This window comes from Bubalus kerabau, chromosome 20 (genome assembly GCF_029407905.1).
Source record: "Bubalus kerabau isolate K-KA32 ecotype Philippines breed swamp buffalo chromosome 20, PCC_UOA_SB_1v2, whole genome shotgun sequence".
Classification (NCBI taxonomy): domain Eukaryota; kingdom Metazoa; phylum Chordata; class Mammalia; order Artiodactyla; family Bovidae; genus Bubalus; species Bubalus kerabau.
In genome coordinates this window covers 7665701-7693695 of record NC_073643.1, presented here as the reverse complement: position 1 = coordinate 7693695, position 27995 = coordinate 7665701, and the positions used below count along the sequence as shown (strand labels likewise).

At 42.3% G+C, this 27995-nt stretch overlaps 1 long non-coding RNA gene across 1 annotated transcript; it reads left to right on the top strand.

The window, feature by feature from the left end:
* LOC129635279 (uncharacterized) lies at positions 1–27995 on the top strand. The gene is made up of 3 exons (XR_008706201.1): positions 1–263; positions 17397–17546; positions 27711–27995. It is a non-coding gene; the product is annotated as an uncharacterized LOC129635279 (long non-coding RNA).

The window sequence follows — 27995 nt, the reverse complement described above, 5'->3', positions numbered from 1 at the left end:
TGTCAGTCACCCTTCAGAGTGTAGCTGCCCTGTGGTTGGCACCGTCCGATCTGTTAGTAGTGACTGAGTGAGTAGCACCATGGTGTAGTAGTAACTCACCTCTTATTATCTGCCAATATTTAACAGACTCCACAACTCAAGCAAGAAAGCCTTGCAAGAATCCCAGACTGTAGCTTGTTTGTTCAATCAAGCACTTCAACACCACACCATGGGAGGAATCTTTGTAAGAAGAGGAACAGGAGGTGCACTTTCTTTTTTGCAAGGTAGGAAAAATAAGCCCTGAGAAATGCTGCAGGTGAAAGGTGCTTGCGTAGCAATGCACAGGGAAGCAGTTTTGTGACAGTGCTGGATGCTCCTGCTGCTCGGAGAAGCGTGAGCTGGGGGATGCTAGGCCGTGGGCAGGTGCGCCAGGCAGTGGTGTGGGCACGACTAACCTCCTCACTCCTGACCCCAGTGAGGAAACGTCTTGTCATCTTTTTTGTTGGGTTTAATTAGAACACAAATGTGATTTTTTTATTTTAAGTAGAAATTGGTTAGAATTCAATGACTATTTTTTTTAATAGAGAGAACTAATTTTCAACAATTTGTCCTAGAAAACCTTGTCCTGGTCATTTGGGGAGGAAGATCTCATTTTCTAAAGGCAAATTTTGGCTACCTCTGTCCTCTCCCTACTACCTCAACACTTAAAAAAAAAGCAGAAATAGCCTTTAAAAAATCTACAATGTAAAACAGTAAGTTTTGTGATATTCTTTCCTAGATTTATCTTATTTTGTGCTTAGTTGCTCAATCATATCCGACTCTTTGCGACCCCATGGACTGTAGCCCACTAGGCTCCTCTGTCCATAGGATTCTCCAGACGAGAATACTGGAGTGGGTTGCCATGCCCTCCTCCAAGGGATCTTTCCAACCCAGGGATCAAACCTGGGTCTCCTGCATTGCAGGTAGATTCTTTACCATCTGAGCCACCAGGGAAGCCTAGATTTATGTTATAACAGAAAACAGTTTTTCACTTGGCTCTTTTTTTTTAACATGCACTTGTTCAGAATGAATGACTGACTTTCACAAGCCATAGTTAAGAACTGATCTATTCCACTTGTTGTAATAAACAATCTGGACCCTCTGCTGGGCACTGGCACTTCTGTTGGGGTTTTTGCTGGGTGAGATGGCAGCTTCTAGCAGTGCCAAGAAAACTTAAGTGCTGGGGTTAAACTAAGAGCTCTGGGTAAATGTTGCCTCAAAACGGCTGCTGGTACCAAAGCCAAATAAGCGGAGGAATCAATTACCCTCTGATGCTGGCATTGTCAGATGACGAGAGCCATCATCACTGGAACTGCTGGGAGAGAAAGCTCTGGCTAAGCCAGGCATCTGATGACGCTAAGAACAGAACACACATCTATTTCCCAGGTAATTGTTTTCTCTTCCGTAAGCTCCAGCTGAGGGACGCAGCCAGCATCAGTCCGCCCCAAGTGGCAGCTCTTCCAACACCTGGGCACCATTTCTTCCTTTGTTCAGATATCTTATCAGGAAACAGCGAAGTTTTAATGAGAGAAAATGAGACTTAACCCCTGGGCTTCCAAGTGCCAGCTGGTGGGGAGAGGGCTTCTGGGGTGACAGACACAATCACTGCTTCCATTAGACCACACTGATCGCTCACTGCTGGGAGCAATGGGGATTTGCAACTTGATTAAAACTGGAGATTTAGTGGCTGGAGTAGAATTTCTCAGATAATTGCTGGAAATGGGCCAATTCCTTCACTGGACTGAGTTCCATGTGGCAGATTATATGCTCTCTGACCGAAACCAGATCCATGTCTAAGACAGAGACGCTTCTTAAAGATGCACTTTTCAGGACTTCCCTGGTGGTCCAGGGGTTACAAATCCGTTTGCCAATGCAAGAGACATGGGCTTGATTCCTGTTCTGGGAACATCTCACATGACTCAGAGCAACTAAGCCCCTGTGCCACAAATACTGAGCCCATGCCCTAGAGCCTGTGCTCGGCAACAAGAGAAGCCCCTGCAGTGAGACTCCTGTGCCCTGCACCTAGGGACTGCCCCCTCTGCCAAGACTAGAGAAAGCCCAGCCACGAAGACACAGCACAACGAAGAGCAACCAACCAACAAAAAACGTGCGCTTGGCCATGTGATGAGCAGAGCAAGGGATGACAGGATGGGATACTCCTGTATTTCTTTGCTCTCCAGTGTTCACCAAAGGAGTGTCAGAGCCTATTCGGGGTTTTTAAATTGCCATTTGACACCACAGCCTTTAAGTTATAAATGGACTTCTTGAACTTGGGGTCATCGTCTTTAGAAAACAAAATCAAAGTGAAGATGACTCTATTTCCCTCTAGAAACAATTTCAAAGGGCATCCTATTTCTTTCTTCACTCGAATCTTTTCTTTTGTAATTGAAAAAATCTTTCGTGATTTTTTTCTTGCACAAGACCCTGTCTGATCCTCCCAGTCAGTCAGGATGTGATTAAAACTGTGAGCCTGTGTCCCCAGACCGACACCCCATACAACTTCGTGCTGCACCAAAGTGAAAATGTTTTAAATAATGTTCCTGCAAGACTTAAAAGTTATACCACCCACAATTGGTGAGGGGACCTGGATACCTCCATACCCTGCTGCCTTTCCCAGAAAACTGTCTGATGATATTCATCAATGGTCTTAAAAATGTGCATGTACTTTGACCCAGTATTTCTTCTAGAACTTAGTCATTAGCAAATAATCAGGGACATGAAGAAAGTTTGGCTTCTCTTAACGTTTGCAGCTGCCTGTCTAGCAAAATCTTGTCTAGCAAACCCTTGGCAATAGTGTTTAACTTTGAAGGATTAGAATAGAATGCATTCTGTAACAACAAAGGTGGAAATGTTAATAGTGGTTGTCTCCCCAGCGTAGAATTACAATTCTATTTTGTGTGTCTGTATTTTCTAATTTTTCTTCAATGAATCAGTTCAGTTCAGTTCAGTGGCTCAGTCGTGTCTGACTCTGTGACCCCATGGACTGTGGCACGCCAGGCTTCCCTGTCCAACACCAACTCCCAGGACTTAATCAAACTCATGTCCATTGAGTCAGTGATGTCATCCAACCATCTCATCCTCTGTCATCCCCTTCTCCTCCCGTCTTCAATCTTTCTCAGCATCAGGGTCTTTTCCAATGAGTCAGTTCTTCACATCAGATAGCCAAAGGACTGGAGTTTCAGCTTCAACATCAGTCGTTCCAATGAATATTCAGGACTGATCTCCTTTAGGATGGACTGGTTGGATCTCCTTGCAGTCCAACGGACTCTCAAGAGTCTTCTCCAACACTACAGTTCAAAAGCATCAATTCTTCGGTGCTCAGCTTTCTGTACAGTCCAACTCTCACATCCATACATGACTACTGGAAAAAACCATAGCTTTGACTGTTGCTGCTGCTAAGTCACTTCAGTAGTGTCTGACTCTGTGCGATCCCATAGACGGCAGCCCACCAGGCTCTCCGTCCCCGAGATTCTCCAGGCAATAACACTGGAATGGGTTGCCATTTCCTTCTCCAATGCATGAAAGTGAAAATTGAAAGTGAAGTCGCTCAGTCATGTCCGACCCTCAGCGACCCCATGGACTGCAGCCTACCAGGCTCCTCCATCCATGGAATTTTCCAGGCAAGAGTACTAGAGTGGGATGCCATAGCTTTGACTAGATGAACCTTTGTTGGCAAAGTAATGTCTCTGCTTTTTAATATGCTGTCTAGGTTGGTCATAACCCTTTTCTTCCAAGGAGCAAGAGTCTTTTCATTTCATGGCTGCAGTCACCATCTGCAGTGATTTTGGAGCCCCCCAAAATAAAGTTTCTCACTGTTTCCATTGTTTCCCCATCTATTTGCCATGAAGTGATGGGACCACATGCCATGATCTTAGTTTTCTGAATGTTAAGTTTGAAGCCAACTTTTTCACTCCTTTCACTTTTGTCAAGAGGCTCTTTAGTCCTTCACTTTCTGCTATAAGGGTGGTGTCATCTGCATATCTGAGGTTATTGATATTTCTCCCGGCAATCTTGATTCCAGCTTGTGCTTCATCCAGCCCAGCATTTCACATGATGTATTCTGCATGTAAGTTAAATAAGCAGGGTGACAATATACAGCCTTGATGTACTCCTTTCCCGATTTGGAACCAGTCTGTTGTTCCATTTACAGTTCTACCTGTTGCTTCCTGACCTGCATACAGATATCCCAGGAGGCAGGTCAGGTGGTTTGGTATTCCCATCTCTTTAAAAATTTTCCACAATTTGCTGTGATCCACACAGTCAAAGGTTTTGACATAGTCAATAAAACAGAAGTAAATGTTTTTCTGGAGCTCTCTTGCTTTTTTGATGATCCAATGGATGTAGGCAATTTGATCTCTGGTTCCTCTGCCTTTCTAAATCCAGCTTGAACATCTGGAAGTTCATGGTTCATGTACTGTTGAAACCTGCCTTGGAGAATTTTGAGCATTATTTTACTAGCATGTCAGATGAGTACAATTGTGTGGTAGTGTGAACATTTTTTGGCTTTACCTTTCTTTGGGATTAAACTCAAAACTGACCTTTTCCAGTCCTGTGGCCACTGCTGTTTTCCAAATTTGCTGGCATATTGACTGCAGCACTTTCACACCATCATCTTTTAGGATTTGAAATAGCTCAACTGGAATTCTATCCCCTCCACTAGCTTCGTTCATAGTGATGCTTCCTAAGGCCCACTTGACTTTGCATTCCAGGATATCTGGCTCTAGGTAAGTGATCACACCATTGTGGTTATCTGGGTCATGAATATCTTTTTTGTATAGTTCTTCTGTGTATTCTTGCCACCTCTTCTTAATATTTTATACTTCTGTTAGGTCCGTACCATTTCTGTCCTTTATTGTGCCCATCTTTGCATGAAATGTTCCCTTGGTATTGCTAATTTTCTTGAAGAGATCCCTAGTCTTTCCCATTCTACTGTTTCCCTCTATTTCTTTGCAATGATCACTGAGGAAGGCTTTCTTGTCTCTCCTTGCTATTCTTTGGAACTCTGCATTCAAATGGGTATATCTTTCCTTTTCTCCTTTGCCTTTAGCTTCTCTTTAAGGCCTCTTCAGACAACCATTTTGCCTTTTTGCATTTCTTTTCTTGAGGATAGTCTTGATCACTGTCTCTTGTATGGCGTCTCGAACCTCCAGCCATAGTTCTTCAGGCACTCTGTCTATCAGATCTAGTCCCTTGAATCTGTTAGTCACTTCCAGTGTATAATCGTAAGGGATTTGATTTAGGTCATATCTGAATGGTCTAATGGTTTTCCCTACTTTCTTCAATTTAAGTCGGAATTTGACAATAAGGAGTTCATGATCTGAGCCACAGTCAGCTCCTGGTCTTGTTTTTGCTGACTGTATAGAGCTTCTCCATCTTTGACTTCAGTGAATATGTTACTCATTTAAACATATTAAACATTTTTAGAACTGTAAAAGAGTTTCATTGTAGAAGCTTGTTTACTGACATGACAACAATGTTCCTAAAGCTAACAATTGTAAATAAAAGGTGTTAACCTACAGGTGGAATGATTCTACTTTTTAAAAAAGGGAACCCAGGGCCTCCCTGGTATGGTGGTCTAGTGGTTAGAAATCTGCCTGCAATGCAGGAGAACAGGTTTAATCCCTGGTCCAGGAAGCTCTCACATAACCCAGAGCAACTAAAGCCTGTGCTCCACAACTGGAGAAACTGCAATGAGAAGCCTGGGCACTGCAACTGGAGAATAGCCCCTGCTCTCCACAACCAGAGAAAGGCCTCTCACAGCAACAAAGACCCAGGGCGGCCAAAAATAACATAAATATATTTTCTTTTTTTTTTTTAATAGAGAAATCTATTTGTTCTCTGTCTTTGCCCCTTTCCTCCTGGCTTGCACAACACAGACACATGTTCACGCACACACATCTGTTAGCACACACACCAGTGGATTGCAGTGGTTCTCTTTTGGTGAGAGAAAGAGAACAATTTCTTCTCTTTGCTCATCTGTATAACTTTTACTCTTTTTTTTCCCAACAAACATGTGATATTTGTACAGTTGGAAAAAAAAAAAAACAGATCTTAATTTCACAAGCAATAGACAGGATGCCTGAGGTGTACATATGCAGGGAGTTGTCAAGGGTCCCATTCTCGGCCCTCCACCTGCTTCTGCTTCCTGAGTGCTGATGGAGGTTTGGGATTCCCTTTTGTCATAGGTAAAATAGAGCTTCCTGTTTGCTCAGAAGTAGTCTAGGGCAGGAAGCACCAGACAACCATTAGGCAGCATCTCAGAGGCCTTTGGGGTAAGATAAGGATTTAGAAGCAGGCACAGGGGTTGGGCAGAAAGCAAAGGAGAACTAAAGAGCCTCTTGATGAAATGCAAAGAGGAGAGTGAAAAAGTTGGCTTCAAACTCAACATTCAGACAACTAAAATCATGGCATCTGGTCCCATCACTTCATGGCAAATAGATGGGGAAACAATGGAAACAGTGAGAGACTTTATTTTTTTGGGCTCCAAAATCACTGCAGATGGTGACTGCAGCCATGAAATGAAAAGACTCTTGCTCCTTGGAAGAAAAGTTATGACCAACCTAGATAGCATATTAAAAAGCAGAGACATTACTTTGCCATCAAAGGTCCGTCTAGTCAAAGCTATGGTTTTTTCCAGTAGTCATGTATGGATGTGAGAGTTGGTCTATAAAGAAAGCTGAGCACAGAAGAATTGATGCATTTGAACTGTGTTGTTGGAGAAGACCCTTGAGAGTCCATTGGACTGCAAGGAGATCCAACCAGTCCATCCTAAAGGAGATCAGTCCTGAATATTCATTGGAAGGACTGAAGCTTAAGCTGAAACTCCAATCCTTTGGCCATGTGATGTGAAGAACTGACTCACTGGAAAAGACCCTGATGCTGGGAAAGATTGCAGGCGGGAGGAGGAGATGACAGAGGATGAGACTGTTGGATGGCATCACCGACTCAACGAACATGAGTCTTGGTAGGTTCCAGGAATTGGTGATGGACAGGGAGGCCTGGAGTGCTGCAGTCCATGGGGTCGCAAAGAGTCAGACACAACTGAGCTACTGAACTGAACTGAACAAGGGTTGGGGGAGGATTTGTGGCCTGCCACCTGTAAAAACTGCAACCGGACAGAGGAGCCAGGTGGGCTACTGTCCATTGGGGTTGCAAAGAGTCAGACATGACTGAGCGACTGAGCATGCAGGCACATCCGGCCCAGCCCACAGGCTCTGGGGGTGGCTCTCGGCTCTCTCCTACTTGGAATGGGCAGGAGGAAAATGATTGTCAGGAGTGCTGATCTATTAGAACCAGAAAGCTTTCTCTGGCTCTCATAAAACATAATTGCACTTAAAGTCACTTCCCTCAGACATTTACTCCCCTAGAGAAATCCGTGCTAGAGGGCGAGGTGAAGGACAGAGCTCTCACAGCTGGGGACTTACAGGCAGTGCCGTCTAGTGGCTAGAAGCAGGCTCTGGTGTGCCAGCTACCTCTGTGTGTGCAAGACTGTGCCACATGCTAGCTGTGTGACCTCAGGCCAACACTTAACCCCTCTGGGCCTTAGTTTTCTATTTGTAAAATTTAGATGGCAATGTTGTGATGACTGAATTAGGGAATATATAGATAGTACTTTGAACAGAGCCAGATGTTTGTCAAGTACTCAGCAAATATACAACTTCCACAAATATTACCATATTGTTATTTCACATGTCTTCTCTATTATTTTAATTATTTTTTGAATAGATGGTACACACAGATGATAACTTCAAAATGTAATGAAAATCATACAGTAATGTGGTAGCTCAAATAATGCCTCTTCCACACCCGTAGAAAGATATCCACACCCGTATCCTTGGAGCCAATGAATATGTTACATGGCAAAAGGGACTTTCAGATGCAATTCAGTTTATGAACTTTAAGATAGGGAGATTATCCTGGATTATCTAGGTAGGCCCAATTGAAACAAGTGAGTCCTTAAAAACAGAGACGTTTCTTGGCTAGCAACAGAGAGGTGTGGCAGATGAGGAAGGGAGAGAGTCTGAGGGTGAGTGAGATGCACTAGCTGGTGCCCCAGGTACCAGGTCAGATGCAGGTCACCGTCAGGCTCCAAGACCAGCCCTGACTGACAGCCAGCAAGCATACTGGGACCTCAGTCCTACAGCCACAAGCAACCGACTTCAGCCCACACCCTAAATGAGCCCCAAAGCAGATTTTACCCTGGGAACTTCTAAAGAGAAACAAACCTTGCTGGTACCTTGGTTACAGCCTCATGGAAGTTGGAAGAGAGAAACAAGTCAATCAACCCAGACTTTTGACAGTGAGATAACAAGTTTGTATGATCTTAAGCTGTGAACATTTTTATAATCACTAGTAAAAAGTAAGTTTCATTCTTACCCTTGATTCCCAGTCCCCATTTTCCCTTTCCTGGAGAAAATCTCCCATTGTTTAGATGGAAAAATCAGAAAATGGAAGGAAATAGGTCTCTTATTTGGGATATTTTAAACTGAGAGATTTTTGTTTAGGAAAGTCAAAGTCAAAGAATGATAGTTCTTAGATGTTTTCATAGGGAGATTTTTGATTTTGTGTGGTACCAAGTGTGATAGTGTCCACATGGAAATGATGAATGAAACAGTAAATTTGAGATATTCGTGGATCTTTACTTTTTTGTGAATCTTTATAGAAAAGAGAATCACAACAATATAGAAGTGTGAATAATTGTGAACATAATGGTCATCTTAAAAGATGTGAATGGATCATAATGGGAAACACTTTCTGAAAATATGAGGTTTTCTCTTTAGAGCCATTAAAAAACTTCTGAACAGTTCAGACCTGTTCCTCCTAGAAGCCAAATCCCCTAGAGAATGGGGAGAGAGAGTGGAAGAGAGAAAAAGAAGAGACCATTAGTCAATTTGAAGAAGAGAATTACATGAACAGAAAAGAACTGTAAATATTCCAAGTGGAATCTGAGCTTGAATCACTTCAATCAGGTCTACGACAAGATAGACAAAAGATGATCCTGTAGATAGACTGGAGTCATTTTGTATGTCCCTGCTCCCATCAATAATCAATCTGAAGCCTTTTATTTCTCCTGCTGACATCTGGAAAGCTGACACTCTATCAACTAATATTTATATTTTAAACCTGACTTTGCAGGATTTTTTTTTTTCTGGTGTTGGTGGAAGAGAGGTCAAGAAAGAAGGACAGTAAGTCATCCAATGGATGTGCTGGTATATTCTTTCAGAAGAATCACTGAACCTGACTTAACATGTTGAAAATTCATTGTGTTTTAGTTTATCCAAATGATTCATAATTAAGAAATCAAGTTTAAAATGCTTTATGAATATTTAGAAGAAATAAAGTATATTGACTAATTTGATGAACGTTAGCCCCAGTGGAAATATTGTAACCATTCCTGTATTGTAAAGATGGTAGAAACAATAATTGCTCAAGTCACATTACAAATAAGGCAAAATGCAGCTTTCTTATGACAAAAATTGAATATATATTGGTGCTATCTGAATAACCGGTTTTTATTTTTAAACAGAAAAAGCTAAAAATCCTATTGTTTTGCTAGAATTTTCTCATGAGATTTAATCCCAAGAAGAATGAGATGTAATTCATAGACTTTTATTCCCACCCAACAAATGTATCACCATGTGTGTGATCACCCAGGAGTTCATTTCTAGACTTGAGTATCCTAAGACACCCAGTTAGAGTTACACTGATTTCAAAGAAAGAACAGACATATTTTTTCCTGAAGTTTTTCTGTTACAACGCAGTGCAGAGCCATAGGAAAAGGCTCACTCCTGGCCCCCTTTCCCAACAACGAGTCCTTACCTTCCAGTTAAGACTCTGCAGTCCCTCTGCTCTTGGCTGAATAAGAAAGGTGTCTCAGCTAAGGTGCTTCTGATCAGTAGTACGGCCTCAAGGTCAGCAACGAGGACCTGGTTTAATTTGTTTGGGTAGAGGAATGCAGCCAGTGGTACATATCAAGAGGAAAAGGAAAAAGGTAGCTGGAAGTCTTTGTGGTTCCAATACCAAGGCCATATATTTGGGCATGAGATTAGATTTCTCATGGCCTTCTTGGTCTATTCCATTCTCTTTTAAAATTTAAAAAAAAAAAATTTTTTTTTTTCCAAAGGGGAAAGGTAGGGGAGAGAGGAATAAATTAGGAGGTTAGGATTAACATATATACACTGCTGCTGCTGCTCAGTCGCTTCAGTTGTGTTCGACTCTGTGCGACTCCATAGACCTCATCCTACCAGGCTCCCCTGTCCCTGGGATTCTCTGGGCAAGAACACCAGAGTGGGTTGCCGTTTCCTTCTCCAATGCTTGAAAGTGAAAAGTGAAAGTGAAGTCACTCAGTCGTGTCTGACTCTTAGCGACCCCAAGGACCGCAGCCCACCAGGCTCCTCCGTCCATTTTTCCAGGCAAGAGTACTGGAGTGGGGTGCCATTGCCTTCTCCGAACATATATACACTACTATGTATGAAATCAGATCAGATCAGCCGCTCAGTCGTGTCCGACTCTTTGCGACCCCATGAATCGCAGCACGCCAGGCCTCCCTGTCCATCACCAACTCCCAGAGTTCACTCACACTCACGTCCATTGAGTCAGTGATGCCATCCAGCCATCTCATCCTCTGGCGTCCCCTTCTCCTGCCCCCAATCCCTCCCAGCATCAGAGTCTTTTCCAATGAGTCAACTCTTCACATGAGGTGGCCAAAGTACTGGAGTTTCAGCTTTAGCATCATTCCTTCCAAAGAAGTCCCAGGGCTGATCTCCTTCAGAATGGACTGGTTGGATCTCCTTGCAGTCCAAGGGACTCTCAAGAGTCTTCTCCAACACCACAGTTCAAAAGCATCAATTCTTCGGCACTCAGCCTTCTTCACAGTCCAACTCTCACATCCATACATGACCACAGGAAAAACCATACCCTTGACTAGACGGACCTTTGTTGGCAAAGTAATGTCTCTGCTTTTGAACATGCTATCTAGGTTGGTCATAATCTAATATTCAGATCAGATCAGTCGATGATCAACAAAAACCTGCTGTATATAGATACTACATATGTGCTATATGTATACAGCACAGGGAACTCTACTCAACACTCTGTAATAACCTATATGGGAAAAGGATACAAAAAACAACACATCCATGTTTGCACATAACTGCATCAAGTTGCCGTACACCTGAAACTAACACAAAGTTATAATTCAACTATACTCCAATATAAAATACAAATTAAATAATTTTAAAAATGAATTTTTATTTTTATAGAATACTTAGAGTACTTTCCATTTACAGTTATGATAACATTGGCTATATTCTCCATGCTGCACAATACATCCTTGAGAATATCTTGTACGTCCCACCCCCACCCATATGTTTCACCCCACATACCCATTGGTAAGCCACCAGTTTGTTCTTCATATCTGTAAGTCTGCTTTTCTGTTACAGTCACTACTTTGTTGTGTTTTGGGGGCTTCCACATATAAATGATACCATACAATATTTTCCCCTCATTGCCTGGCTTGTTTCTCTTAGTGTAATGCCCTTCAAGTCCAACCGTGTTGTTGAAATTGGCAAAATGTTCCTCCTTTTTAAATGGCTGAGTGGCATTCCTTTGTGTACAGGTACGGTGTCTTCTTTATCTGTTCATCTGTTGGAGGACGTTTAGTTGCTTCCAAACCTTGGCTATTGTGGGCAGTGCTGCAGTGAGCACCGGCATTCTGTTCTCTTCCTGTGGCTAATGAAGAAGACACTGTATATGGTTAAAACAACCCCCAGAAGAAACTGCCATTCTAATTATCAGAGTCACTCTTCAAAGAGCATTTTTATTCGTTATGATCACACCTGTTCAACAGAAAAATTATTAATACTCATGTGGTTTTGCTTGTGATCAATTTGCTAAGATTTCCACATCCAGCCGTGCCATTTGGCTCAAACTGTGTTCATCTGATGGCCAAACGGGTGACTGTTGGTTGAAGAGAGTAGTTGCTCGTTGATGAAAAACACAAGATCAAATACTCTGGTTCTGATGAGAGTATGACATTTTAGCAAAGTGATGTGTATTATCCGTAATTCTAAGAACGATACTGACTGTTGACAATACTCACGTTGTCTTTCTGTGTCCATCTTGAGCGCAAGTTTTCAAATACATGTGCCAAAGAAGAAGTTCCTTCTTCTTCCATTTATAAAGCCACAGTTCAGATCACATTATCTTTTAGAGACTGTCTCAGAGAAAGTGGGGTCACCATTCTTGACTGTGAGAAGGTACAGTTACCATGACCTTGGCAAGAGTTTGTGACTATCTGTTTTACAGGATAAAAATGAGCTCATTTCTGTGATGACCCATCTAATAAACTATGGGTTTCTCCATTTGAAGTTTTTTGAGCTGAAGTCATCCTTAACCTATTTCCCCATGGATCTGTCTTTTCATTTGTCTACTGGAAGGTGGGAGGTTGCTGCTGAGCTTTGATACTGGGATGTGCCTCACGGGAGCTTCTTGAATGGGAAAGTGAGGAGCAGACAACAGTGTGAATCTCCACGGGCAGCGACAGGAGCTGCCACATGTTCCTACTAATATTCCACAAACTCTTAGATCTCAACTTCTAAGCCACTTCCTCAAGTAAGCCTCTTCTGACTTCCTCAGAGTAAATGTTTCTGTTCTGTAATCCACAGCTCCGCGCACCTCTCCTTTCAAACTAGTCATCAAATTTCCAAATATTTACCTTCTTTCTCCATAGACTGCAGGCTCTGTGTGGAATGGGAATGGAGTCCATCTTGCTCATGTCTGTATCTCTAGCATTTACCTTTCAACCATGGAGGACTGGCTATATGTCCACCATTCTTTCTTTTCTGATTGTAGTGTTTACCTCTTTGAAGGTGTTCATTTTTGCTTCATAGAAGGCCATCTTTATGGTGTGGCTTTTGGAAAATTTTACGTATTACCCCTAGGCTTTGCTATCAGGGTTCTTCCAGGTTTCTTTGTGAATAAGTGCAAGCAGATGAAAATGCACATCTTCTCATGTTTATGGGAGGGATTTGTCTAAGAGTCCATGGGAGCTTGTTTATTTGACCAAGTTGCCCTGTATCTGTCTGCTCAGAAGTGGATGGGAGGTGCTTCATTGCCTGGTGGGTGAGTTAACTTCTGCACTAGTTACTCTACAGCCCAGGATGCTTGATGAATACTTGCTGAGTTTAGAAAGCAGTGGTAAAGGAAGTGGTCATGTGGGGCAAGAAGCTTACATCTGGGAAAGCACATTTACTCTCCCACATTCAAATCTTGACAGAGGGGTCTCAGATCTGTGATAACAGTGTTTCTTATTTTTAATCATGTTTTCCCATGGAATTAACATTTTGTGGTCTACAGCAGAATAATTTGGGGGAACTTCAGTTTCTGTCTCTTTGGGGCTAAAAGCAAGTGAATGAAAATAAACGGGAGCTCACGGATGGTTTGTAGATAGATCCTCTGGATTCCTTCAACCTCCTCACCCCTGTTGGGATGAAATGTCTTCCACTCTGGGAATGAAAGCATTCCCTTGCTCCCTGCAAGGGTCTGCATCCTACCCCAGGCCTTTAGAATCACACAGCTTCCTGTTCTTTTTGACAATTTCTACTGGTGAATTTTTGGAGAGAAAGGTAAGACTTAGCATGGGTGGCAAGTAATTATAGTTTTTGATTCCCAGTCTTTATCTAAAGAACTAATTCCTTTCTGATGATGAAGACTGTAAACATGTACGTGCTCTTGGAAACTGTGGAGGAAATTTGGGCTCTACAGATGAGACTGAGCACCCCTCCTCCCCCACCCCAGGGAACTCCCGGAAGACAACTGCAGAGGAAGATGATTTGGGGCACTTAAAGGGCATTTGTTCAACATTTGCATTTCCCAGAATTTCAGGTAAGCTGAGTGGATTTCATTTCAGACATTAAGTAATGAAATCCAGGGCTAATTTTAGAAGTTATTATTCATCAATCAATTAAGTCAGGAAGTTATTTAATATCCTCCCAAAACAATTTTCTGGGCTTCCTGTTTCAGTCACTTAGCCGTAACGAGTAGGCAGGGAAACTTCACCCTGGAAAGCGGGTTGGGGTACCCGGTGTGAGCATCTCTCTGCTTTGTGGGGAAATGCGGCTGGGGCTGTAGCAGCAAGGAGCACAGGATGGAGCTGCCTTGGCTTCTTGTTTTCTTCCTTCGATATACTATTTGGCTTTTTCTTGGCAGACTCAATTTTTTGTGCTCTTCTGGGTCTTGGTTTTGGCACATGGGTTCTTCCTTGCAGCTCACAGGCTTCTCTAGTTGTGCTGTGCAGGCTTAGTTCCCCCACCACATGTGGGATCTTAGTTCCCCAAGTAGGGATCAAACCCACATAGAGACTGTCATTTTTTGATGAAGATGATTTTAATGCCAAACTCTTTATTTTGGTCTCAAGGGACCAAATAACATGCATGGTAACGCTCTTTGTGGTCGACCATATTATTGTTCACAATATCAAACATCTCTCCGTGTGATCCCCTTCCTGCTAGATGGAAGACTCTACCTCCTTGCCCTGGAGAACTCAAGTGTGGCCATGAGGCTTGCTTTAGCCAGAGAACCATGAGTTGAGACCCCAAGCAGAAGATCTCTGGGCTACCATTCAGCTCTCTTCCTGCTACCAGCTGGCCTGGGTGCCAGGGGCTGTGCCACCAACTGGCAGAGCACTGTGGCCAATCCAAGACAGCTATTAGCAGGAACAAGAAATAAGCCACTGCATCTTGGGGCGGTCTATCCTGAATGACACCAGTAATCAGTGAAAATGATTTTTGCCCAGCTGTCTCCTTCTTTCCACCTTTTCACATGATTCATGGGGCTCTCATGGCAAGAATACTGGAGTGGTTTGTCATTCCCTCTTCCAGTAGACCACATTTTGCCAGAACTCTCCACTATGATCTGTCCATCCCGCGTGGCCCTGCATGGCATGGCTCATAGCTTCATTGAATTATGCAAGGCCCTTCGCCAGGACAAGGCAGTGATCTATGAAGCTTCAATACTTTGGCCACCTGATGTGGAGAGCCAACTTATTGGAAAAGACCCTGATGCTGGGAAAGATTGAAGGCAGAAGGAGAAGGGGATGACAGAGGATGAGACGGTTGGATGGCATCACCGACTCAATGGGCATGAACTTGGGAGAACTCCAGGAGATAGTAAGGGACAGGGAAGCCTGGCGTGCTGCAGTCCATGGGGTCACAGAGTCGGACATGACTGAGAAACTGAACAACTTCTTGGGTTTTTGCTCATAGAAAGTAACCCCTGTTACTATTTGCAAGGATATTTTCATGGGTCAGTGGACAGGCTCAGGAGAAAGCTGTGAAACTGTTCACCAAAAAATGAGGTTTTCCCATGGTAATATACTGTAGGAAGTTTCTGGAAAAGATTTGGACAGAGTGGTTGCTCCAGGAGGGCCAAGATCACACCTGCCTTGTTCTGTCTCTGGTGCCTTGGCTGTAAGCACTCAATTATTACTTGCTGGATGCATGCTGAGTGATTGAATATATAAGAAATCAAGCATCTCCACGTTTATAGGGGGCAGAGAGCACTTTGGAGTTAAAAAATTACAGCCACACCTTGGAGATAATACAGTCTTGGTTCCAGATATCACAATAAAACTAACATCACATAAGGCAAGTCACAATGAATTTTTTGGTTTTCTGGTGCATACAAGTTATGTTATATTGTACAGTAGTTGTTAAGTGTGCAACAGCATTATGTAAAAAAAAAAAATATATATATATATACATACCGTGATTAAAATATACCTACTGCTAGGGAGTTCCCTGGTGGTCCGGTGGTTAAGACTCTGTGCTCCCAATGCAGAGGCAGAGGTTTGGTCCCTGGTCAGCACGTTAAGATCCCACATGCTGCACAGCGCGGCCTTAAAAAACAAACAAACAAACAAACCACTTACTGCTCAAAAAATGTTAACCATTATTTGTGCCTTCAGCGAGTCATAGTTGTTTTGCAATAGGAGCATCAAAGATCACAGATCACCATAACAAAGATGAAAATGATAATGTAAAAGCTTGAAATATTGTGAGAGTTACAAAAATGTGACACTGAGACATGAAGCAAGCAGAGGCTGCTGGAAAAGTTGTGTCAATAACTTTGCTGGATTCGGGGTTGCCACAAACTTTCAGTTTGTTTAAAAAAAAAAGAAGGAAAAAATAACGCAGAATCTATGAAGTATAATAAAACAAAGTGCAATAAAATGAAGTTAGGCCTATAGGTTTAGGGTTTGAAAAGGCGGTTAAAGCAAATAAGGAACCGAGAGGTTAAGGTGGGTCTATAGGAGTCGCTTGGGGTCAAACCAGGTCTCAAAATCCCACATGTCACTCAGGACTGTGCACAAAGCATAAACAAGCAAGACCAGCTGGGTCATTTCAGCCCAGAAACAGGCTCCCGGCCCTTCTTCTTGAAACATGTGGTTCTCTTGGTCTGCCTCTAATTTCCCCACTTTTTCAAACAAAGTATTTATTTATTTGGCTGCACCAGGTCTTAGCTGTGGCACACGGGATCTTTACTTGCAGCATGTGGGATCTAGTTCCCTGACCAGGGACTGAACTGCCCCTCGCCTTGGGAGCACGAAGTCTTAGCCACTCAACCACCAGGGAAGTCGCTTCCCCATGTTTTGATAGAGAAATATTTTTCTAACTTGATTATAAGCAAAACAAAAGCATGATTAGAAATACAGTCAGTCACTCATGGTCAGCCCCAGTTTCTTGGGAACAAAACCCTGGGGGCCTGAAGAGCTTGTGTCCTGCAAAGGAATCAGTCATTTCCTGGCTCCCTCTGAGTGCTGCCACATTGGAATATGGGTGCAGTTTTCCTAGAGCAACCTAAGTTTTAGGAGAAGTTGGCAATCTGGATGTGGGTTTTGAATTTTATGCTTCTTAAATGTTGGCACCTAAAAAAACAACATGAAGTTCAGCACAGGCCCTGCGATTCACTGTGGCAAGGCCGGCTTGACTTTATGGCCAGGTTGCAACTTTGACTGTGGTCTGTTTTTACAAGTATGGCTTCTGGCTCTGGACTTTAAGCTTATATTTGCATAGACGTGTGTGTTTTTAAGAAGACACCTGGAGGGAGGGCTGATACCAGTTTCCGTTGACCCCAAACCCCACACTGGTAACTCCTTGTCCAAGCCGCTGTGAGGGTGGCAGAAGGCTGCTAAATGACCTTTTGGGGTCTCCCCTCCATTCAGGCCAACATCCTTTAACACCGAATTGAGTATTTCTAAGATTATATTGGAGACTTGTGTACTAAATTACACATTCGGGGGGTTCTTGCTGAAATGAAGTTTTTTCTTTTTTTCCTTTCTTTTGTTACAGGCATGTTTATCTTTTGTTTCTTTTTCTCAGATGACAGTAGAAGTGTCCAATTTCCCTCAAGGGAAAATGAAGGCTTGATTGATGAGAGAGACGATTTGGAGTTGCAGGACAAGGATGTTCTGGAAGAGGAGATAGAGTCCTGTGCATGAGGAGGTCCTTGTTGTCTTCAGCTTTTGTGAGGTTGGAGATTGTGGTCTGCAGCAGTGGCTACTGTGTGGAGGTGTCTATGATCCTTGGTGGGGTACCCAGATGATGGAGTTTAAATTGTTATTTTTGTGTGTCCACCCAGCATCATGGGGACAACTTTCTTCTATTTTGGAAATTTCCCTCATTCACAAATCCTACTTCATGAATGTAGGAGGCAGGTCTCACACACTCGGCCCTCACCTTCCTAGACTTACAGCTGGTGTCTAGGCCAGTGACCTAGGCTCAGGGTGATGGGTCTCTTTCATTTGGTTCTCCGGATCTGCTTTCTGCCCTTCTCTACATGCTCCGTCCCCCAGGAGGCTGACCTGCATGGACTTACATGGTTTCCCTGTCTCTGGTTGACTTTAGCCAATAGCTAAAGACTGGAGAGTGGAAGGAGGGAGCAGTGGGATCCAGACTCCCTCATCTCCACCTGTTCCGTAAAGTGTGCTCACTGTCCTTCCTGTACCAGGAACACAGTAGGGGTGAGAGAGCGTCAGAGAGATCACTGATGACCTTGCCAACCTGGTGGAGAACACAGACGAGAAACAGATGAGAAACTTCGCACCGAAACCAGGTGTGTGAACACGGTGGATAGAAAGTCAACATCTTGTGGGATGATTGGTGACTGTTATTGCTGCTTGTGGCTATTGCGGCCACTGCAGTCTGGCCTTCCAACTAGTTCCCATGAGAAAGCCACCAGCCGTGACACCTGCCAGTGACAGAGAAAAGCTCAGCATCCTTTTCGTGCCTGAAAGCGTCTCTCGGTAAATTTCCCCCAAACACTGAAACAAAAAACACAACAACTCACAGAATGAGAGAAAATATTTGCAAATGAAGCAACTGACAAGGGATGAATCTCCAAAATATACAAACAACTCATGCAGTGCTATGTCAAAAAAATATCTAATCAGAAAAGGGGCAGAAGATCTAAATAGACATTTCTCCAGAGAAGACATACAGGTGACCAGAAGACACATGAAATGATGCTCAACATCATTAATTATCAGAGAAATGCAAATCAAAACCTCATACCAGTCAGGATGACCATCATCAAAAAGTCTACAGACAATAAATGCTGGAGAGGGTGTGGAGAAAAAGGAACCCTCCTATGCTGTTGGTGGAAATGTAAGTTGGTACAGCCACTGTGGAGAACAGTATGGAGCTTCCTTAAAAATTAAAAATAGAACTACCATATATAGCAATCCCACTCCTGAGCATATATCCGGAGGAAACTATAATTAGAAAAGATACATGTACCCTTCATTACAGCAGGATTTACAATAGGCAAGACACAGAGACAACCTAAATGTCCATCAGCAGAGGAATGGGTAAATACAATGTGGCATACATACACAATGGGATATTACTCAGCCACAAAAAGAAAGAAAGAATGCCATTTGCAGCAACATGGATGGATCTAGAAATGACCATACTAAGTGAAGTGAGTCATTCAGAGAAAGACAAATATCATGTGATATCACTTGTATGCAGAATCTAACTTTAAAAAATGATACAAATGAATATACTTACTGAACAGAAACAGACTTACAGTTGGTGAAAAGAAACTTATGGTTACTAAAGGGGAAATGCTGTGAGAAGGAATAACTCAGGAGCTTAGGATTAACACACACATACTATTATATATAAGACAGATAACCAACAAGGACCTCCTGTATAGCACAGGGAATTCTACTCAATATTTTGTTATAACCTATATGGGAAAAGAATCTGAAAAAATGAAAATATATATATATATATATATACACACATGAACCACTTTGCTGTATACCTGAAACAAACACAACATTGTAAATCAACTATAATCTGATAAAATGTAAAACAGAACAAAATGAAACTACTGACGCCTGGCATGATCTCAGCTGACCTGCGGGAATGGCTCGCCCCCCCGGCTCCAGCTCCAGATGCGGTACTGGCTCCCCCTCTGCTAGCCCTTTGAGTCTGTCGCCATCCATGCCCACACCACTGTAAACAGTCCTCTTAATAAACATTCTGCAATTATCCTTCTCTGTGTGCCGTCTCTTTCCTGCCTGGGCTCCTGCTGGTTCACTCGGCAAATCAAACATGTCTTTGCCAAACTTTGACTCGAAAAGCTGCTGACAGCAGAGGGCTGGGTGGGTGTGATGGTTAATTTTTATGTGTCAAGTAGGTGGGTCCACGGTACCCAAATATTTGGTCAAAGATTATTCTCGAGTTTCTGTGAGGGTGTGTTTGGATGAAATTAAGATTTAAATCAATGGACTGAATAAAGCAGATTTCCCTCCCCAATGTGGGTGTGTGCTAAATTGCTTTAGTTGTGTCCAACTCTTTGAGACCCTATGGACTGTAGCCCACCAGGCTCTTCTGTCCATGGGGATTCTCCAGGCAAGAATGCTGGAGTTGGGTTGCCATACCCTCTTCCAGCGGGTCTTGCCGCCCCAGGGATCGAACCTGTGTCTCCTGTGGCTCCTGTATTGCAGACATATTCTTTACCGCTGAGCCACTGGGGAAGCCCAAATGTGGGTGTGCCTCATCCAATTACTTGAAGGCCTGAATAGAACTGACCTCCTTCTAGCAAGAGGGAATTTTACCAGCAGACTGCCTCTGGACTTGAACTATAACTCTGCCTTACCAGCTTACTCAATCAGACTGTGGACCTAACTGAGATTCCATAACCACATGAGCCAATTTCTTAAAATAAATCTCTCTTTTGTGTATATAGTTGACCCTGAACACACTGGAGGTTAGGGGCACCAACCCTCTGTTCAGTCAAAAATCCATGAACAACAACAACAGATCATGTAGTCCTGCAGTGTTTATTTGCTGGAAAAAAAATCTGCATAGAAACGTACCCATGCAGTTCAAACCTGTGTTCTTCAACAGTCAACTGTATGTAGCTCCTATTGGTTCATTTTCTCTGGAGAACCAGCGAAGTAATACAGATGGTGGACTTGCTCTCTTTCTCTGGAGGTGAAGGCTGTGAGGCAGAAGTCCTGGCATGGACACAGCAGTGGTTCAAACTGCATAATTACTGCCTGTTGGCAGTGGTGCTGGTAGCTGTTTTCTAGTCGGACTATTTCTGCAGCGTGGATTTGAGAACTGTTTCTGGGAGCTCATGTTTAACCTGCGTCTACAGTCCTCCAAAGGACTTGTGACGTCCTTTGAATATTCTTGTTTCTTATTCAGCCCGAGTCCAGCTTCTGTGGCTTACACCTGTTAACTGTGACAGAAACATGGGCCAAGCACAGTTGGAGAAAGGTCAGATGGTAAAAACAAAAAAAGTTTTGTTTAATGGTATTAAAGCAATTCATTTTTCTTGTAATAATAAATATACTGTCATTCAGCTGTACTATTATCTCTTCCTTTGGAGTGTAATGTACTTTTCGAGACTGGCACTGATAAGAAGCCATTTGAGCATGTTGCTACCATTCCCTCATTTGGTTTCACTTCTGAATGTCCCTGTGATCTTGCTTAACATGAAGCAAATGTGATTATGTTTGCAAGCGCGCATTCCAAGACATGTGCATGTTGGTCTAGGATCCCTTTTCTCCTCCTCTTTACAGAAACATGAAGTTAGGCTTGCAGTTTCTGTGATGTTTCTGGAAGGATTAATTTCTACAAAACAGAAGATTTTAAAAACCTGCCTAAGGAATAGTTCTAGTTCCTGTGTAATGCAACCAATATTTTTTTTTATTTCTGATCTAATAACGTTTTAACATTTTGGTTTTCATAGGAAAGGAGGAAATTTGTAAGAAAATTTGTTTTCTTCTTGTTATATGGATTAATAAGCCAATGTCTCTATCACTAAATTAAGTGTATTTTGTACAATATTCTTTTAAGTGTAATAATTGTGTTTGTGTATGTGTATATATACCTTCCCAGATGGCTCGGTGGTAAAGAATCTGCTGTCAAGCAGTAGATGCAAGTTTGATCCCTGGGTCAGGATGATCCCTCGGAGAAGGAAATGGCAACCCACTTCAGTATTCTTGCCTGGAGAATGCCATGGAAAAAGGATCCTGGCAGGCTACAGCCCATGGGGTTGCAAACGAGTCAGACACGATTGAGTGACTAAACGGCAGCAGCAGTGTGTATATATACACATAATTTTTTTTCTCAAGAGCAGTTTTAGGTTCACAGCAAAACCTCAGTGGACAGCACTGAGTTCCCATACCCCCACCTCCACCACTGTTGACATTCTCCGCAAGAGTGGTCCTCTGTTACAACTGACCAACTATCAGTGACACATCTCTACTACTGAAGACTCTGTTTATATTAGGGTTTTTCTCTTTGTGTTGGATGTTCTATGGGTTTTGAGAAATGTAAAATATATCCACTATCATAATATTATACTGAATAATTTCACTGTCCTAAAAATTCTCTGTTCTCTGCCTAGCCATCTCTCCTTCCCTCCATACCTCTAGCAACTACTAATTGTTTTACTCTCTACAGGGTTTTGCCTTTTCTAAAATGCCATGGAGTTGGATCCTACGGTATGTTGCCTTTTCATTGGCTTCGTTCACTTAGTTTTTACGTTTCTTCCATGCCTTTTCATGGTGTGACAGCTCATTTCTTTTTAGTGCCAGATAATATTACATTGTACAGATGTACCACAGTTTATCCATTCATCTATTTAAAAACATCAATTTAAAACAATTTTTATAAGATGGCCAAAAATCCACATTTAATTTTAACAGTGGTGTGTATCATGTTAAGGCAAACAGCAGTTAAGAGCAGGACAGGAACACTAATAAATTTATGAATTAAAATTTTTGTCTCCTTTTCTCATTTGTAGTCCATGACAACCTTTATGTCTTTGCTGCTCCCTAAGGCACATACTTCCGAATAGACTCTGCTATAATTGTATTACTGAGAACTCTCTGGCTGTCCATGCGTGGTACCCCAGAAACCTCACATGAGACCCTATTCCATCTATTCTGCCATTGTTGTGCTCACTTGCTCAGTCGTGTCTGACTCTTTGTGGACCCATGGACTGTAACCCACCAGGCTTCTCTGTCCATAGGATTTCCCAGGCAAGAATACTGGACTGGGTTGCCATTTCCTTTCTCCAGGGGATCTTTCTGACCCAGGGATCAAACCCATGTCTTCTGCAACTCCTGCATTGCAGGTGGATTCTTTACTATTGTGCCACCTGGCTATTTTAGTCAATGTCTAATATGATCTTTCAAAATATTCCAACCAGAGATAGATTTAATATATAGAATTGGTTGTAAGAACCTTAGAATGGCTGGAGAAGCAACAGAAGGAAGATGGTGCTGCTTAGAAATCAGGAAGCTGCTCCCAACCCCCCACCAAAAAAATACTGGAGATTCAGAGAAGACATCCACGCCATATTCAGAGACAGCAGAAATTTTGGAATTATCACAGCAGAAGTTTATAATAGCAACAATAAATATGCTAACAACACTAGTGGGAAAAGTGCAACATACAAGCTTGGGTGGATAATGTAAGCAGAGAAAAGGAAATGCGAAGAAAGTATCAAAACAAAATGCTAGAAATAAAAACAATGATAACAGAAATGAAGAATACTTTCAATGGGCTTGTCAGCAAACTGGATATGGGCAAGGAAAAAAAATCAGTGAGCTCAGAGACATGGCAATAGAAACTTCCAAAAATGGAAAGTAAGGAGAATGAAGAAGGAAACAAGTGGAGCAGAATATCCACTTATCGTGGGACAATTACAAAAGGTGTAATGTATGTGAAATGAGAATATCAAAAGGAAAACAGAAAAATTTGAATAGAAGAAATATTTGAAATAACAGTGACTGAATTTCTCCCAATTAATGTTGGTCATCACACCACAATCCAGGGGGCTTACAGAACCAGCAGAATAAATGCATGAAAAATGACACCTAAGCACATTATTGTCAAATTACAGAGAACCAGGATAAATAATGACTGAGAATGTTCCAAAATTAATGAAAGACATGAATCACAGATCTAGAAAGCTTGGAGAACATTAACAAGAATAAATACTAAATAATCTACCTTAGCATATCATTGTCAAACTGCAGAAAATCAAAGACAAAGGGAAAATCTTGCAAGAAACCAAAGAAAGCTCATCTTATCTGTAGAGGAACTAGTGTAAGAGTTACATCAGACCTTTATTCGGAAACAACGCAAGCAAAAGAAAGTGGACTGAAATATTTAAGGTACTGAAAGAAAAAAGAACTCTCCACCTATAATTTTGTATCCAGTGAAATTATCATTGAACAGTCTAAGAGAAATAATGAGTTTTCAGACAAACAAAAGCTGAAGGAGCTGGTCATCGGTAGACCTGCCTTGTAAGAAATGTCAAAAGGAGCTCTTGATTTTTAAATATTTATTTTTAATTGGAGGATAAATGCTTTACAATATGGTGTTGTTTCTGCTGTACATCAACATGAATCAGCCATAGATATGTATACATCTCCTCCCTCTTGGGCTTCCCTGGTGGCTCAGATGGTAAAGGATCCACTTGCAATGCAGGAGACACAGGTTCGATCCCTGTGTCAGGAAGATCCCCTAGCGAAGGGACTGGCTACCCACTCCAGTATTCTTGCCTGGGGAATTCCATGGACAGAGGAGCCTGGCAGACTATAGTCCATGGCATCCCAAAGAGCTGGACACAACTGAGTGACTAGCACTTTCACTTCCCCCTTCCTCTTGAAGCTTCCTCCCACCTCTCACCCCATCCCATCCCTCTAGGTTGTCACAGAACACCTGATTTGAGCTCCCTGTGTCATACAGCAAATTTCCACTGGCTATCTACTTTACATACAGTAATGCATATGTTTCCATGCTACTCTCTCAATTCAGCCCACCCTCTAAAAGCAGGTCTTCAGACAGAAGAAACTGATGTAAGTCAGAAACTCAGCTCCACATAAAGAGTGTTAGAGAAGAAATTATGAAGATAAAGTAAAACCTTTTATTTTTCTTATTCTTAATTAATCTAGTAGATAACCATTTGTTCAAAATACTAGTAGCAACAACATACTGAATGATTATGGTTATGACTCAGTGAAATGCATGGCAGCAATGTTAGGAGGGAAGGGTTAGGAATATGCCAGTGTATTAATATGACACTTGGACTACCTGTGAAGCAATACAGTGTTATTTGAAAGTGAACTTGGATTGGTTGTAAATGTATATTGCAAAATTGAAGTCAGTCACAAAAATTTTTTGAAAAGAAATATGATTGACATACTAAGAGAGGAGAGAAAACAGAATCATGCAAAATGCTCAGTTAAAACTAGTGAAGGCAAAAAAAAGAAGAGGGAAACACAAAAGAAAAACAAACAGAAACAAGTAACAAATTCAGTAACAAATTAATGTGTGACAAAGTTACAAAATGGTAGCTATGAATCCAAGTATTTTAATAATCATTTAAACTGTATACGGTCTAAAGAAATACACCAATTAAAAGACAGAGACTGTCAGATTGAATTAGAAAAAAAGAAGACCAAACTGTAATTTATCTATAAGTTAATTCTATGTTGTCTATAAGAAGTCACTTTAAATATAAAGACACAGATAAATTGAAAATTGAGAGAGAGAAAGCTATACCATGGTAATGCTAAAGAAAGCTGGAGTAGCTACACTAATTCAGACGAAGCAGACTTCAGACTAGGATAGTTACCATGGAAAACACAACGGTAAAGGGGTCAGTTCTCCGACACAACAGTCCTTGACGTGTGTGTGCCTAAGGACGGTATGGGTAGGTAAGAGAGGCAAACACTGATAGAACTGTAAGGAGAAACAGACAACCCCAATTATAGCTGGAGACTTCAACACTCCTCACTCACTAATTGAATGAAAAGAAAGGTAAACAGTAAATCAGAAAGGGTAAAGAAAGTGCAAATGTTAGTCACTCAGTCGTGTCCAACTCTTGCGACCCCATGGACTGCGGCCCACCAGGGTCCTCTGTCCCTGGTAAAGAAGACTTAAACAATACCATCCACCAGCTTGTCCAACTGACATTTATAAAGACCCAATAGTAGCAAATTACTCACTCATTTTGCATGTGGAGCATTCATCATTATAGACCACATCCTGGATCATAAAACAATCTTTAGCAAATTTTAAAGAATTAAAATTATTCCAAGTATATGACCTTACTGGAATTAAACTAGAAATCACTAACAAAAAATATTCGAAATATCTCCCAATATTTAACAATTATCATAAGCATAAACTTTCTGCAGACACTGAAGCACGAGCACCTAGAGCCCATGCTCTGCAAAAATAGAAGACACTGCAATGAGAAGCCCTGAGCACTTCAGTGAAGAGTAGCCCCTGCTGGTTGCGACTACAGAAAGCCCTTGTGCATAAAAGAGCATCCAGTGCAGCCGAAAATAAATAAATGAATAAATAAAATTTAAGAATAAATAAATAATGTAAAAAAATCTATGGGCTAAAAAGAAAGAACAAGATAAATTAGAAAATATTTTGAATATTCAATGAAAATAAAAATATATGGAGAAGGAAAAGGCAACCCACTTCAGTATTCTTGCCTAGAGAATCCTATGAACAGAGGAGCCTGGTGGGCTACAGTCCACAGGGTTGCAAAGAGGGACATGACTTAGCAACTAAACAACTCAGACTCTTCAGGTAATTTCATTGTTAGTAACCCAATATTAGAATGTTTTCTATATTACTCATTTTTTTCTTTTGTTCCCAGTTGAAACAGAATCTTGTCAAATCCCGACATCTCTCCTTGGGAGAGAATGTCACAGGCCAAGGGGGTGGGCAGGGCTTGAGGAAAGAGCAGTTATTAAACAGAACTCTCTCTGTGTTCGTTCTTATTGTATCGAAGTTAAGAGGCAAGATGATTGGCAGTGGGATTCCTTCTCGGGATCACGTTTGCTGCCACATTAGTTATATCAGAGCACTTTAGTCTTAAGGATGATACTGTAACTTGATTGAACTAATTCACTTTTAATTATCAATAGCTGTTTTATTTAATACCCTCCTATATACAGTACCGGGGACCACTGTAAACCTCTCAGACGACTCCATATTTTTGTAGCGCTACGAGATTTATTTGTATCTCTATAAAGAAAACTGGATGTGGCTTGAACTCTGAAGATACGTGTATTTATCTGTTGCGTAATGCTCTTTACTTGACGTCAGTGGACTTGGACTGCGGTGACCCTCACACACTGGGTGGCAGGGGCGCTGAGCGGTTTCTCCCAGGAAGAGCTCATGTGGAGACCCAAGTTCTTCCCAAGAGCTTTTCGTTGTGGGAGATCTGCTGCTAGGACCTCGGGGATGGGACCTGGTCCATGTTTGAGAGGGTCATCGGGTTGGGGAGCGAATTCCTCTACTCTGAGATGCCACTTGAGAACTCTGGAGAATGAAGGACAATCAACTTCAAGAGTGTCTGGTTTCTACCAACTGCTGGAAAAAAATTTCATGGGGAGCATTCCTGCACCTCTTGAGGATGACAGTTAATACCTATCCTTGAGGACTCCAGTGTGAGGGAGATCTTATCTGGGAAAGCTGGAGCCAGCTCTGAGCTGTTCACAGGGGCAGGTGGACTGGAGGGCTGGAGCTCCTGCAGCCAACATGGGTCTGAGGGCTTACACAGAGCTGTCTGCACCAGGAGAGTCTGGCTTAGCCTCTGGCTGCTGAGAATGCTTACTTAACTCATGGGCCCTGGGAGGAGGCCATGCCCTGCAGAAGCAGGAGCAGCTCTTTCTTGTCCCTGCCTGGCTGCCCCCTCAGAAGACCAGTCAGTACTTCAGGGAAGCATCCAGTGAAATACCAAATACCTTGTGATGAACTTCCAATGGAGGTCAGCATCTGGAAAAAAATGTCAATCCTTTGCCAAGTTACTTCATATCATTTCTGTTGTTGGGCTTTCACAGATGTCCTGCCCACCTCTTTTATTTTCTGTGGGTCAGCCTCCCCGTGTAGTGGAATGGAGGAGCAAGAAAGTCTGCCCTTTGCCACACGAACAGCCATTGACCTGGAGTGGGGGGTGTGTGGGCGGTGAGTGGCACATGACTGTGGTTTCCAGCTCTGCAGGTGGCAGGGGCTCAGAAGGGCATGGAGGGAGGAGAGTCCACGACCCTCAGCCATGTGCCAGACTGAACGCCGGAAGCAACTTCATGTTAAATTAGGCACGATCTTTCCTCCCCTGTACCCCTTCTCTTTCAGACCTATTCACTGATGAATGGTTCCTCAAGGCTGAAGGATCTGTTGCCTTACTGGGCTGGAGAGCTTAACCTCCAGTTTCGACACCATCTACCCTGTGGTTTTCTCAGTATCTGTTGTGTGAGTTACTGATGTGACGTCTTCCTTGCTCTGACTGAAAGCTCACCCAGCATTTCTGGATTATAGAATTCTTATCTCCTGCCTTGTTACTTTGGGAATTTTGAATTTCTGTGCTTTTGTTTTTTTAAAAGTAACCTAAAATTTCCTACAATACTAAACAAAATGGTA